Source organism: Oncorhynchus clarkii, chromosome 2 (genome assembly GCF_045791955.1).
Source record: "Oncorhynchus clarkii lewisi isolate Uvic-CL-2024 chromosome 2, UVic_Ocla_1.0, whole genome shotgun sequence".
Classification (NCBI taxonomy): domain Eukaryota; kingdom Metazoa; phylum Chordata; class Actinopteri; order Salmoniformes; family Salmonidae; genus Oncorhynchus; species Oncorhynchus clarkii.
Genome location: NC_092148.1, coordinates 71,007,239 through 71,022,381, shown reverse-complemented (window position 1 = coordinate 71,022,381; position 15,143 = coordinate 71,007,239). Strand labels below are relative to the sequence as shown.

General features: G+C 41.5%; 1 pseudogene; it reads left to right on the top strand.

Annotated features, from left to right (window-relative positions):
* The first annotated feature begins 732 nt into the window (after positions 1–732).
* The window catches only part of LOC139373144 (proline-rich protein 5-like), a 57,207-nt pseudogene continuing 42,796 nt past the window's right edge, over positions 733–15,143 (top strand).

The following is a 15,143-nucleotide window of genomic DNA, read 5'->3' as shown; positions in this document are numbered from 1 at the left end:
AAAATGCTTGTGTGTCTATCTCCGACAGTGCTGTAATATCAAACAATTAATATCTAAGAATTTACACAACATATACCAAATACACACAAATCTAAGGGGTCTTGCACTGTACGTAAGCTATGAGATGACAAAGTGTGTAGTTTAACAATAAATTATAGAATTGTGCTTAAAATTGAAGGGGAAATGCAGTCAAAAACTACATTTTTCCTGTGTTTTATATATATTTCCACAATAAAAATTCTGATAATGCGTATTTAGTGTAAGAGCTGTTTGAAAAGACCACCCGATATGTCAGCTTGATCGGCTGGGTTGGGTTTTGGGCCAAATAAATTAATAAACCGATAACAAAGAGACTTTGCCCTTCTCTCTGCCAATAACAGCTAGTTTTCAGTTTACATATCCCTCCCATTAGGCTCCTCCAATTAGGTCCCTCTCTCAGACCACTCCCAGACAGTCATAGCAAAATTATTGCTTGATATATTGTATTTGTTAAGTTATTTTAGTTTATTTCTGATCATTTTAATTGAACACAATCACAGTAAGGCACTTTATTGTTACCCAGAAATGATTTGATATTGAGATGAAAACGGCTGCATTGGACCTTTAAATATAAACATATCGGTCTAAACTCGCCGTGCTTGAATGAGAACGTTTATCTCATCCACCCTACAACACCAGACACCAATACGCGCGTACACGCTCACAGACGCAAAACACGCACGGCGTCTGGTACAGTGGATTGCACCTCGTCAAAACAACACGGGGGCGAGCATGCATGCTCCTGGAATGACTCCCGCAGGATAGGTCGCTGGCGCATCGCACAACTGCACCAAAATGCCTGTTTGGTCAGTGCAGACTGAAAAATCAACAATGATATAGACTATGGGTTTTATTGCAGATAGGCTATACAGTTGATCAATGCTATATCCACCTCATTATATTATAAGCAACACGATCAGGAGAAGGAACGGTGAGTAGTGTGCGATGGATGTGTGTGTACAGTCAGTGAACTTTACTGTATGGGTAGGATATTTATGGTCGATTTTTTAAAGGTATGTGTGTCTGTTGATTGAGCACGGTAAAATGGCCTACATTCGCATTGTTTACATGGGTTTGTTTGTTTGCATATTCTGTAGCGCACATATTCAAATTGCCTACTTCACGTGTAATCTAGGCTACGTCCCTCCCTATGACATGGACATCGTGTTGTATGGGGATACATTTCCTTTGTGTAGGCAAGCCTGTAGCCTGCGCGTCAACAATTGTATAACACATATGTATAGAGCAAGGATATGATTATGTAGCCTAAGGGGTTCTCATAAATGAATGAAGTGAATGCCTTCGTTTGCAAATGAAAAATATCGATTTGTGGAATATGGAAGGGAAGGAACCTCAGCCGCTCCGCAAGAACAAAAGCAGAATACCCAGACTGGCGTGGTTTGCGGGGCAGACAGACCGAAGGGAGTGTGTGTGTGGATTCTCTCGGCCTGTTATTATTACTATTTCTTAGATGTCATCCAAACACTGTAATCTCCAGTCACAATAAGCACATGCAAAAAAGGCATATATGTTTTGTTAGTTGAATTAATTACTTAACATTATTATTTTTTTATTGGGTTGTAGGTTCCTATTCAATTGTAACACACCAGGAACTACTTTAGAGTTACTATGTATGATGTGCATACAGTCTATTTAGGTTTGAAATGAGACTGGTTTCTAAAGCAATGTTATCTAGTAAGGCAAAGGATAACATTCAATATCTACTGAAGGAAGAATAAAATTAAATTCAATTAAATTGAAGTTTATCAATAATTGAAAACATTTGTTTTTTCATTATCTTTTTTAATGTTCAAGATCAATACACAACACCAGAGTATCACAACTGCAATGACCATTCATTCATAACAATACAGTTTTATCCAATAAGTTCATCAAAAATAATAAACTGGGTACCCAATAAAAATGTAAGTCAGTGCCCTCAATTGTCTCAGTACACAAAACCATAGAAAACCAGTTAGGATCCTCTGTTCACAAACATCAATGGAAAATACATCCCAATTCCCTTCCTTTTAGCACACTGATTACCTGAGCACTTGATTCTTCTTTAGTTGAAAATACACTAAGAATACCAAATATTTCGACCATCTTCCTAATATTGAGTTGCACTCTCCTTTTTGCCTCAGGACAGCTTTAATTGGACTCTACAAGGTGTCGAAAGCATTCCACAGGGATGCTGGCATATGTTGACTTCAATGCTTCAATGTGTCAAGTTGGCTGGATGTCCTTTTGGTGGTGGACCATTCTTAATACACACTGTTGAGCGTGAAAAACCTAGCAGTGTTGCAGTTCTTGACTCAAACTGGTGCGCCTGGCACATACTACCATACCCTGTTCAAAGGCACTTACATTTTTTGTCTTGCCCATTCACCATCTGAATGGTACACATACACAATCCCTGTCTCAATTGTCTCAAGGCTTAAAAATCCTTCTTTAATCTGGCTCCTCCCCTTCATCTACACAGATTTAAGGGATCATAGCTTTCACCTGGTCAGTCTATGTCATGGAAAGAGCAGGTGTTCTTAATGTTTTGTATACTCAGTGTATATTTTACAACTTTTTCCTACGTTTAAGTTCAGTTATCAACTTTCAATATTTCTAGTTTTCTTCTAAATTTCTTTCTGCTTCACAGTTCGTCGGCACTCTCTACAAAGTAAGGTGGAAAGAGAGCGAGATCAATAAACTCTCAACCCATACAATTAGTGTAAAGAAGTTAGTGACTATCAGAATTAGCACAATCATTACTAAATTACTGTGTTTTCTTTAGAAACCTTATGACGCCAGCATTACAAATTGTAACAGCCCTATGTCCCAATATCCTTCGTATAGAGTAGACATTGAAGCTTGGTTATTGTGGAGCATTAGACTTGTTTAAAAGAGGGAAATTCATCTGTAATTCATCTCTAGTCTCAGATACATCCACTGTATTACCTGTTTTATATTCAAGACAACTCTTTATTGATAGCCTACTCTTAGTTTAATTAACAGTGTGCCTAGATTGTATTTTTCCCAATGACCAGCTGTTGGCGCCCTATTATTGCAACCTGGACTCAGTAGTAGATGTCGCATAGTAAACATATATGCAGGAAGATCCAATTAGTATGATATCAAATAAAATTGTATTTGTCACATACGCCGAATACAACAGGTTTCACTTTACCGTGAAATACTTACTTACGAGCCCTTTCCTAACAATCCAGAGTTAAAAAGTGAGAAAAATTCACAAAAATAAAAAAGGAAATATTAACACAATAAAGTAACAATAACACGACTATATACAAGGAGCACCGATATCGAATCAATGTGCAGGGGTGTGAGGTAGTTGAGGTAATTGCAGCAATATGTACATGTAGGTAGGGGTAAAAGTGACTAGGCAATCAGGATAGATAATAAACAAGGTAGCAGCAGCGTATGTGAAGAGTGTTAAAGTGTGTCTATGTGTGAGTGTGTGTGTGGTGTCAATATGTGTGTGTGTGTGTGTGTGTGTGATATGTGTGTGATATGTGTGAGTGTGTGTGTGGTGTCAATATGTGTGTGATATGTGTGAGTGTGTGTGTGGTGTCAATATGTGTGTGATATGTGTGTGTGTGGTGTCAATATGTGTGTGTGTGTGATATGTGTGAGTGTGTGGTGTCAATATGTGTGTGTGTGTGATATGTGTAAATGTGAGAGTCCAGTGAGTGTGCATAGAGCCAGCCAAGCAGTTGCCGTACCAAGCAGTGATGCAGCCAGTCACGATTCTCTCAATGGTGCTGCTGTAGAACATTTTGAGGATCTAAATCTTTTTAGCCTCCTGAGGGGGAAGAGGCATTGTCGTGCAATCTTCACGACTGTTGGTGTGTTTGGACTATGATAGGTCCTTAGTGATTTTTATTTATTTTATTTATCCGTTATTTTACCAGGTAAGTTGAGAACACGTTCTCATTTACAGCAACGACCTGGGGAATAGTTACAGGGGAGAGGAGGGGGATGAATGAGCCAATTGTAAACTGGGGATTATTAAGTGACCTGGACACAGGAGCTCTCGACCCACTCCACTGCAGCCCCGTTGATGTGAATGGGGGCATGCTCTGCCCTTCATTTCCGGTAGTCTATGATCAGCTCCTTTGTCTAGCTGATTTTATTTATTTTTTCACCTTTATTAAAGGTCAGGACGTGACAGGAATAAACAAGCATACAGTCAATAACACAATAGAAAAAAGAGAGAGTCTATATACAGTGTGTGCAAATGGCGTGAGGAGGTAGGCAATAAATAGGCCATAGTAGGGAAGTAATTACAGTTTAGCAAATGAACACTGGAGTGATAGATGAGCAGATGATGATGTGCAAGTAGAAATACTGGTGTGCAAAAGAGCAGTAAAGTAAATAAAAAACAACATGGGGATGAGGTAGGTAGATTGGGTGGGCTATTTACAGATGGGCTATGTACAGCTGCAGCGATCGGTTAGCTGCTCAGATAGCTGATGTTTAAAGTTAGTGAGGGAAATATAAGTCTCCAGCTTCAGCGATTTTTGCAATTCGTTCCAGTCATTGGCAACAGAGAACTGTAAGGAAAGGCTGCTGAAGGAGGTGTTGGCTTTGGGGACGACCAGTGAGATTTACAGTGGGGCAAAAAAGTATTTAGTCAGCCACCAATTGTGCAAGTTCTCCCACTTAAAAAGATGAGAGAGGCCTGTAATTGTCATCATAGGTACACTTCAACTATGACAAACAAAATGAGGGAAAAAAATCCAGAAAATCACATTGTAGGATTTTTAATGAATTTATTTGCAAATTATGGTGGAAAATAAGTATTTGGTCAATAACAAAAGTTTATCTCAATACTTTGTTATATACCCTTTGTTGGCAATGACAGAGATCCAACGTTTTCTGTAAGTCTTCACAAGGTTTTCACACACTGTTGCTGGTATTTTGGCCCATTCCTCCATGCAGATCTCCTCTAGAGCAGTGATGTTTTGGGGCTGTTGCTGGGCAACACGGACTTTCAACTCCCTCCAAAGATTTTCTATGGGGTTGAGATCTGGAGACTGGCTAGGCCACTCCAGGACCTTGAAATGTTTCTTACGAAGCCACTCCTTCGTTGCCCGGGCGGTGTGTTTGGGATCATTGTCATGCTGAAAGACCCAGCCACGTTTCATCTTCAATGCCCTTGCTGATGGAAGGAGGTTTTCACTCAAAATCTGACGATACATGGCCCCATTCGTTCTTTCCTTTACACGGATCAGTCGTCCTGGTCCCTTTGCAGAAAAACAGCCCCAAAGCATGATGTTTCCACCCCCATGTTTCACAGTAGGTATGGTGTTCTTTGGATGCAACTCAGCATTCTTTGTCCTCCAAACACGACGAGTTGAGTTTTTACCAAAAAGTTATATTTTGGTTTCATCTGAACATATGACATTCTCCCAATCTTCTTCTGGATCATCCAAATGCTCTCTAGCAAACTTCAGACGGGCCTGGACATGTACTCGCTTAAGCAGGGGGACACATCTGGCACTGCAGGATTTGAGTCCCTGGCGGCGTAGTGTGTTACTGATGGTAGGCTTTGTTACTTTGGTCCCAGCTCTCTGCAGGTCATTCACTAGGTCCCCCTGTGTGGTTCTGGGATTTTTGCTCACCGTTCTTGGGATCATTTTGACCCCACGGGGTGAGATCTTGCGTGGAACCCCAGATCGAGGGAGAATATCAGTGGTCTTCTATGTCTTCCATTTCCTAATAATTGCTCCCACAGTTGATTTCTTCAAACCAAGCTGCTTACCTATTGCAGATTCAGTCTTCCCAGCCTGGTGCAGGTCTACAATTTTGTTTCTGGTGTCCTTTGACAGCTCTTTGGTCTTGGCCATAGTGGAGTTTGGAGTGTGACTGTTTGAGGTTGTGGACAGGTGTCTTTTATACTGATAACAAGTTCAGACAGGTGCCATTAATACAGGTAACGAGTGGAGGACAGAGGAGCCTCTTAAAGAAGGTTACAGGTCTGTGAGAGCCAGAAATCTTGCTTGTTTGTAGGTGACCAAATACTTATTTTCCACCATAATTTGCAAATAAATTCATAAAAATCCTACAAGGTGATTTTCTGGATTTTTTCTCTCTCATTTTGTCTGTCATACCTATGATGAAAATTACAGGCCTCTCTCATCTTCTTAAGTGGGAGAACTTGCAGAATTGGTGGCTGACTAAATACTTTTTTGCCCCACTGTACCTGCTGGAGCGTGTGCTACAGGTGGGTGTTGTTATCGTGACCAGTGAGCTGAGATAAGGTGGAGCTTTACCTAGCATAGACTTATAGATGACCTGGAGCCAGTGGGTCTGGCGACGAATATGTAGCAAGGGCCAGCCGACTAGAGCATACAGGTCGGAGTGGTGGGTGGTATAAGGAGCTTTTGGTGGCAAAACGGATGGCACTGTGATAGACTGCATCCAGTTTGCTGAGTAGAGTATTGGAAGCTATTTTGTAAATGACATCGCCGAAGTCGAGGATCGGTAGGATAGTCAGTTTTACGAGGGTATGTTTGATGGCGTGAGTGAAGGAGGCTTTGTTGGGAAATAGGAAGCCGATTCTAGATTTAGTTTTGGTTTGGAGATGTTTAATATGAGTCTGAAAGGAGAGTTTACAGTCTAGCCAGACATCTAGGTATTTGTAGTTGTCCACATATTCTAAGTCAGATCCGTCCAGAGTAGTGATGCTAGTCGGGCGGGATGCGGGCAGCGAACGGTTGAAGAGCATGCATTTGGTTTTACTGGCGTTTAAGAGCAGTTGGAGGCCATGGAAGGAGTGTTGTATGGCATTGAAGCTCGTTTGGAGGTTTGTTAGCACAGTGTCCAAAGAAGGGCCAGATGTATACAGAATGGTGTTTTCTGCGTAGAGGTGGGTCAGAGAATCACCAGCAGCAAAAGCAACATCATTGATATATACAGAGAAAAGAGTCGGCCCGAGAATTTAACCCTGTGGCACCCCCATAGAGACTGCCAGAGGTCCGGACAACAGGCCCTCTGATTTGACACACTGAACTCTATCTGAAAAGTAGTTGGTGAACCAGGCAGTCATTTGAGAAACCAAGGCTGTTGAGTCTGCCGATAAGAATGCAGTGATTGACAGAGTCGAAAGCCTTGGCCAGGTCGATGAAGAGGGCTGCACAGTACTGTCTTTTATCGATGGCGGTTATGATATCGTTTAGTATCTTGAGCGTGGCTGAGGTGCACCCGTGAGCAGCTCGGAAACCGGATTGCACATCGGAGAAGGTACGGTGGGTTTCGAAACGGTCAGTGATCTGTTTATTAACTTGGCTTTCGAAGACTTTAGAAAGGCAGGGCAGGATGGATATAGGTCTATAACAGTTTGGGTCTAGAGGGAGAGGTTGTTGTCCTGGCACCACACTGCCAGGTCTCTGACATCCTCCCTATAGGCTGTCTCATCGTTGGAGTCATTTGGAGTCGTGCGCGGCCACGCAGACATGTGTCAACAGGGAGTACAGGAGGGGACTAAGCATGCATCCCTGAGGATCCCCTGTGTTGAGGGTCAGCGTGGCAGATGTGTTGTTGCCTACTCTCACTACCTGGGTGCAGCCATCAGGAAGTCCAGGATCCAGTTGAAGAGGGAGGTGTTCAGTCCCAGGGTCCTTAGCTTAGTGATGAGCTTGTAGGGCACTATGGTGTTGAACACTGAGCTGTGGTCAATGAACAGCATTCTCACAGGTGTTCCCTTTGTCCAGGTGGGAAAGGGCGGCGTGGCGTGCAATAGAGATCCATCTGTGGATCTGTTGGGGCGGTATGTGAATTGGAGTTGGTCCAGGGTGTCTGGGATGATGGTGTTGATGTGAGGCATGACCAGCCTTTCATGGCTACAGATGTGAGTACCCCGATAGTCCCTGATAGTGCCCCGATAGTCATTTAGACAGGTTACTATGGGAGTCTGCTTGAAACGTGTAGGTATTATACACTGGGTTAAGGAGAGGTTGAAAATGTCAGTGAAGACACTTGCCATCTGGTCAGCACATGCTCAGAGTAAACATCCTGGTAATAAGTATTGCCCTTGTGAATGTTAACCTGTTTAATGGTCTCACTCACATAGGCTATGAAGGGTGTGATCACACAATTGTCTGGAACAGCTGGGGCTCTCATACATGGTTCAGTGTTGCTAGCCTTGAAGCGAGCGTAGAAGGCATTTAGCTCGTCTGGTAGGCTCACACCACTGGGAAGCTGGGTTTCCTTTTTGCTTTTGCCTTAAATGCGTACTTCGGGATTTTGGCATTTAAGCCCTTTAACTACTTCCCCACAGTCAGATGAACTCATGAATACCATTTTTATGTCTCAGCGTGCAGTTTGAAGGAAATTGCCAACTAGCGCTAGCGTAATTGCTAACTGGCGTTAGCTAAATTATTGGAAGTCTATGGGTATTTGCTAGCATGCTACTGCCCTCCCAAGAAAAAGGGCAGTAACTGCTCATTTGGTTGAAAACGAGTTAATGTAATTTTTGTTACATTAAATGCATGCTTAATCATGTGGACAAGTATCCTGCCTCTGTTGTATTGTGTTTGGGAGAAAATGGTGTTCGTATTAGCAGTAACTGCAAAAAGTTACTGTGAAAGGGAGGTAAATGGCAGTAACTGAACTTACTGCCTTTTAGCTTGGTTTCAATCTGCCCTTGGCTGCAGTTACTGCATTTGACCATGGTTTCATATCATTTTATTCTGATAGTGATGCAATCAAACCTGTATGACACTGACTGACAGCTACACACATATACAGTGCCTTGCGAAAGTATTCAGCCCCCTTGAACTTTGCGACCTTTTGCCACATTTCAGACTTCAAACATAAAGATATAAAACTGTATTTTTTTGTGAAGAATCAAGATTCTTCACAAAAAAATACAGTTTTATATCTTTATGTTTGAAGCCTGAAATGTGGCAAAAGGTCGCAAAGTTCAAGGGGGCCGAATACTTTCGCAAGGCACTGTACATAGCTAATCTAGGGATACAACACCATGGCACAGCATTCCCGAGGGGAAATTATGGTTGAACTTGCTCTGAAACGCCGACATCCAGACACTGGTAAGAACTAGCTAGCTAAGTAGATCTGAGATCAAAATTAATTAGCTAGCTAACTAGCTAGCGTGCATAGACTAACAATGCTACCTGCTCTCATAAGAGGAGATCTGAAATTGATACTAACTTCAATCTATTAGCTATATAATGAAGTATATTCTGAAATATCATCTGATGGTTTCTTTGAATCAGTACACCATACACACGATTTCTAGCCAGTGACAGCCACTTAGCTAAAACTGACGCGCCCCTACCAAAATGTCAAAACCTACCTCGCTAGCATTAGCATGAAACAATAGATTTGTGCTACATGTTCCCATAAGAGACGATCAGCAGTTTATACTAGCTTCAATCTATTATACCTATAATTAATATAATACTTGTAGTTGTATTCTGACATTCTATGGGTTATTTGAATCCGTAACGTTACACCACACACGATCTCTAGCCAGCTGACGGTCAGTTGGACTTGCATCCATACTGAATTGTCAAAAGCCACCCACACTCGTTTTCCGGATGAGCACACACACAGCATTGCTAGCTCATTATTAATATATATACTCACATGTTCAGGGATTCTGCTTTTCTTTTATATTCCAGTATTGCGTGACTGTCCCGGTCAGGAAAGTTAAAATCCCAAGTTGTATCCATCCCTTTTGTTGGTGGCATATGTAATTAGTACAACAAGCTTTGACATGCCAAATGTGTGCTCAATGTGTCTGCTTCAGTGCCATCTTTACATGAATGCAGAAACTGTTTTCCATGTCTTCCACCAAACCTTGTGGTCTAGATTATTAGTATCTATGCAGGTCAAAATTGCCATGTGAGGGTGTATTAGGACAGTACAACCACGTCAATACTAGGTTTCATTCCTATCAATGTCCATCCATGCAATTTGTTTGTATTTGTATTTATAAATAACTGAGTTTTATGACAGTGAAAATTATTTTGATAATGTTTGCACAAGATAAAATCAACATTGATTATATCCTATATTATAGAATAACCGAAAAGGATTATGATCATATATTTGCACACCACAAAATGTCAGTATTAACTATTGTCATCCATGACAGAATAGAATCATTAGGATGCAGGTCCCTGATAATTTGCTCTGTTTATTTCAGTTGAGTTTGAGGGCCTCATTCCAACAAAGATTCCTGATCTACCCCCTTTAACTGAAGTCACAGTGGCAACACTATTTGAGGAAATAGAGAACCAGTGGGTGGTCTCTGACTCTTTAGACATCAGTCTATCAGATGAGAAATCAATTGCCAATGATGATGATGATGAAGATTATCATCCACCTTCAGAGTTGGATGTTCCAGCACAAGTGGCAGCTCGGCCCGTGGACACAACTCTAGACAACCTATCAAACAAGAAATCCAAGATTCCACCAATGGGTAAGCCATGTGGTCCCAAATGCAAGAGGCAAAGTAGTCAGAATATTTCAGAGGGTAGGCAAAAGGTAATATGGGAAAAGTATTGGGAGATGAAGTATAAGGAGAAGAAGACATGGATCTTTCACATGGTGGCACAGCAATCTAAGGAAAATATCACTGTTGGCGCTGACAGTCGGTTTGGAAGATGGTTTCTGTACCATCTTCCAAACCAGAGCAGTTCTGCACAACAGGTGTGCAAAGTGTTTTTTTTTACAACATTGGCCTAACACCTCAAAAATGACAGGCTGATTGTCACAATGATGGGCAAGTCAATCACCACCAAACTGATTCCACCAAAGGATCAGAGGGGAAAGAAAGCTTCAGCGAGCAAATTGAACATGAATCCAATCCTGCACACATTGAGTCCTTCCATCCCCAAATCAGTCACTACAGACGAGAGCATGCCCCTCTACCTCCCTAGTGACGTCAATATACGGTTCATGCATAATGACTACAAGGAAAAGAACAAAGATGCCAGCTGCGGTTACGAAACTTATTGCAAGGCGGTAAAGGGAAGGAACATCAGCTTTGTGAAGCTTGGAGAGGAGGAGTGAGAGCTCTGTTTGGTGCAGGGTCATCATCCTTACGATGGAGCACAGGGAGAATGAGGCCATGGAAACCCAAGCCTGCCAAGACAACAGCCATGCAGCACTTGAATTTTACCATCCCCAACCCCGACTGCTTGCAATGTAGGAAATATGAGGAGTATAAGAAGTCTGCAGAGCAGAGCAGAAGCCATTACCAGGCTGATGCACAGAAAGATTGGCCTGAGGACTGGTCTGTGAGGAGCGTTGATATGCAAAAAGTCATCATGCTCACTCGCATGAGAGGTGTGAAAACAGCATTGTTCACAAGAATCGTTGCCTATCACGAGACATTCGCTATCATGGGAAAGAAGTCTCAAAGGAAGAAGAAAACAATCTCAGTGGTATGGCATGAAGGAACAGCTGGTCGGAAAGCAGAGGAGATTACTTCATCTTACGTAACAGCACTGGAGAGGGAGAGAGATGTCAAGCATGCAGGGTATTGGGTGGATAACTGCACTTCACAAAACAAAAACTGGTGCCTCCTAACATCACTGGTGAGTGTTGTCAATGCTGACTCAACTTTGATGGAGGACATCACCCTCAAGTTCCTCGAGCCAGGACACACCTTCATGAGTGCAGACAGTTTCCACCATGGCGTGGAACAGGAAATGAAAGCTCGACCTGGAGGTGTGGTGTACGACTTCGGGGACTTCCTCCATGTGGCTGCAACTTCCAATGCAGGCAAGAGCACTGAAGAGCACTGAAGAGCACTGAAGAGCACTGAAGAGCACTGAAGAAGTTTTACTTAAAAATGAAATGTTACATAAAAATGAAATGTAACTATTCAGCATTTTATCAATTGTAGATAAATGTAATTTGCATCCTCTTATGAATATGAACATGTGAATATGTTTAAAATGTATTCTTAAAGCTGTCATTTATTTATTCATTCAAAAGTGTCATTTGAAAAAATACAAATAAAATGTTTTTATTAGCAACCTCATGGTAATTTAAATAAATAATTTCTACTACCCTACATCATACATCTATCATGTTCCATCATTATATATTACAAGACAGGTCATCATTTCATGTAATTCAAATAATTGCAGTGCTGCTTTTAACATGTATTCTTATAACAAGACATGGGCTACTTGTGAAACACAGTATGTAATGTGACTGACGCAGAACCTACATCTCAATGTAAATGCAACTGGTATCTTAGTGGAAGACACACAAATTATGCAGTTTAAACTCGTTTACACTGTCAGTAATTACACTGCTCTTGTATTAATAGCATAAATGTATAGTAAACTAACAAATTAAAATAGCAGATACTGCTCTTCGTTTTGGTATTACCCTGCAATTTATAACATACCATGCCAAGGAAGAATGCAGTAACTGCCGTTTAAGGGTCAAAGGTCATGTCAGAGGTCAGGGTCAACATGAATAAAAAAAATGTACTCATTGTAAGGCAACAGATCATTACATCTCCAATGATCTCCCTAGAATTCATTTGGCTGGACAATTAAAAACTTTCAAGACATTTTTCTATGAGCAGTTACTGCCTTTTTGCTTGGGAGGGCAGCAAAGACTTCACATTGATCTGAAACTGCGTTCTCTAAGCTTTCCTCAGCATGACTTAATCCCCGTCTTCCTGCTTCACTGTTCTCAGGCGAACTGCAAGGTTAACACTACCGAACGTGGGACCTCAACTTCTAGTCAACAGTGTTGAGTACTGACCGAAAGGATTCGCTTAGTAGATACAATAGACATCCAGTCATTGCGCTAACGCTAGTTAACATTGGGGAAACAGTCTCTAACTTCCTTCATACTGGACACTCATACATAGAGATATGGTGAAAACAATGTGTGGGGAGGCAGAGGCACAGAGACTCACATCAATACCTTTGTCAGATAACACTGTTAAACAAATGATTTATGCTACTGCTAGCAACAAGAGGAAACTCAAAAACTCCCCAGCTTATGCTCTCCAAATGGACGTTAGATGTGAGGGCTGAGATGCCCATACATTGACTTTGGTCCGCTATACATGTCGTGGGATGCTATTCACGAGGACATATTGTTCTGTCTCACGATTCCCGAGCATGAAACGCACAGGGGATGGATGTTCAGTGTGCTGCGTGGCGATATTGATGAAAAACAGGATTCCATGGGATTGAATGGTGGGCTTTTGTACAGATGGGGCTCCATCTATGGCGGAACGGCAGGCAGGCCTCTGCACTTTAGCAACTGGCGGTTAAAGAGCTGAGCACAGAACTCGGAGATACGCTGCAGCAGGTAACTTCGATTGTAAACCTGAAATTTGCAGGTTGCCATTTATTGGGATAGATCTTGTCCTGGAGGCATCTCTGCAGGGTGGTCACTCGCTGGCCTAGCCACAAAGTCATAAAACCTAACCTTACCCCTAACCTTAACCACACTGCTAACACTGTGCCTAACCCTAACCTTAAATTAAGACCAAAAAGCTCATTTTTGTTTTCATAAATGTTTTAACATAGCCAATTTTGACTTTGCGGCCGGCCCATCAAGTGGAAACCTCTCAGCTCCAGGACAAGATTCATCCCAGTAAACATCCCACATTTTGTCTAAGGTAGTGCAGATGTGCATACTTGCTTCCAATTGTGACAGTTTTGTTTTGAGCTATAGTACTAAATGGTTTGCGCTTTGTTGAGACCCAATGCGAATGCTATGGACCTATCCCTAATGAAGCCCTTCACTGCATCCCACAGCATACAGGGGTCCCACACACTGATGGTTGGTTAATGCTAATGAATTCTAGTAATTGTTCTTCAAATTCCTTTTTAAATGTGTAATCTGGAGCAATGATAGGTTAAACTGCCAACGTGCTTCATGCTTGGAGATGGCCATGGGTAATACATTAACTTATTTGAATAGGCCCTTTGAAGTGAAAACAGTCTATACGGGTGAAGGATTTGTGTCGAGAGGAAGAAAGGATAACTTCAAAAGGAAGGATTCATAATTTGCCATTAATCATCAACCACCGCCTCATTTGCCCATTTCCCCAATGCCAAAAGGGCAAGATGCTGGTCTCTCCCTTCAGTCTGCCCTGATCTGTTAAGTCTGTGCTTCCAAACTGCATAACAATTGACACCAATTATTAGTCATATGTCAGCTAAATCTATTGTCAGGGTAGATAATTGATCATAATATGAGCTGTCGTAAATGTTCAGTGCATACGCAGACAAAATAGAAATGTTACTTCCGCTTATAATCTATTTAAAAAGTACTTTTGTAATTGATTATAAAAAGTTTTTAAAAAGTTACTCATTAAAAGTAATTCTCCCCTCTCCAAGGGATCCTCCACCTAAGTTAGTGTCCTGAAAATGACACATGGCAACAATTAGTATCCCCTTTACCTTTTGTAGTAAAACATGATGACGCAATGACATGTTAATATATTTGTTGGAAAAACGAGACACAGTGGGGTCCATCATTATTGGCTCCCAAGTGGCGCAGCGGTCTAAGGCACTGCATCTCAGTGCTAGAGGTGTCACTACAGACACCCTGGTTCGTTCTAGGCTGTTTCACAACCGGCCCTGATCGGGAGTTCCAAAGGACGGTGCACAATTGGTCCAGCATCGTCTGGGTTTGGCCAGTGTAGGCCGTCATTGCAAATAAGAATGTGTTCTTAACTGACTTGCCTAGTAAAATAAAGATGAGCAAAAAATATGTTATAAAATAAATGATACAAATACTGAGCTACTGTATACTGTATGCAAAACAAATGGGGAAATTATATTTTTTTATACTAATACATTTGCTCAGAGAAAGATTGTGTTTAACAAGCAATAAAAAAACGATCAAAACAAAACTAGGGGTCAAAAGTATTGGTACCCCTGTTTTCAGTACTCCAGCACCCTACCGAGGATAACAACACTGAGCCTTTTTATCAAATGTTTTATGAGATTGGAGAACACGTTGAGAGCGATCTTAGACCATTCCACCATTCCATATAGAATCATTCCAGATTCTTGATATCCTTCGTTTGCGCTTATGGAGTGCCCTCTTCAATTGAAACCACATGTTTTCAATGG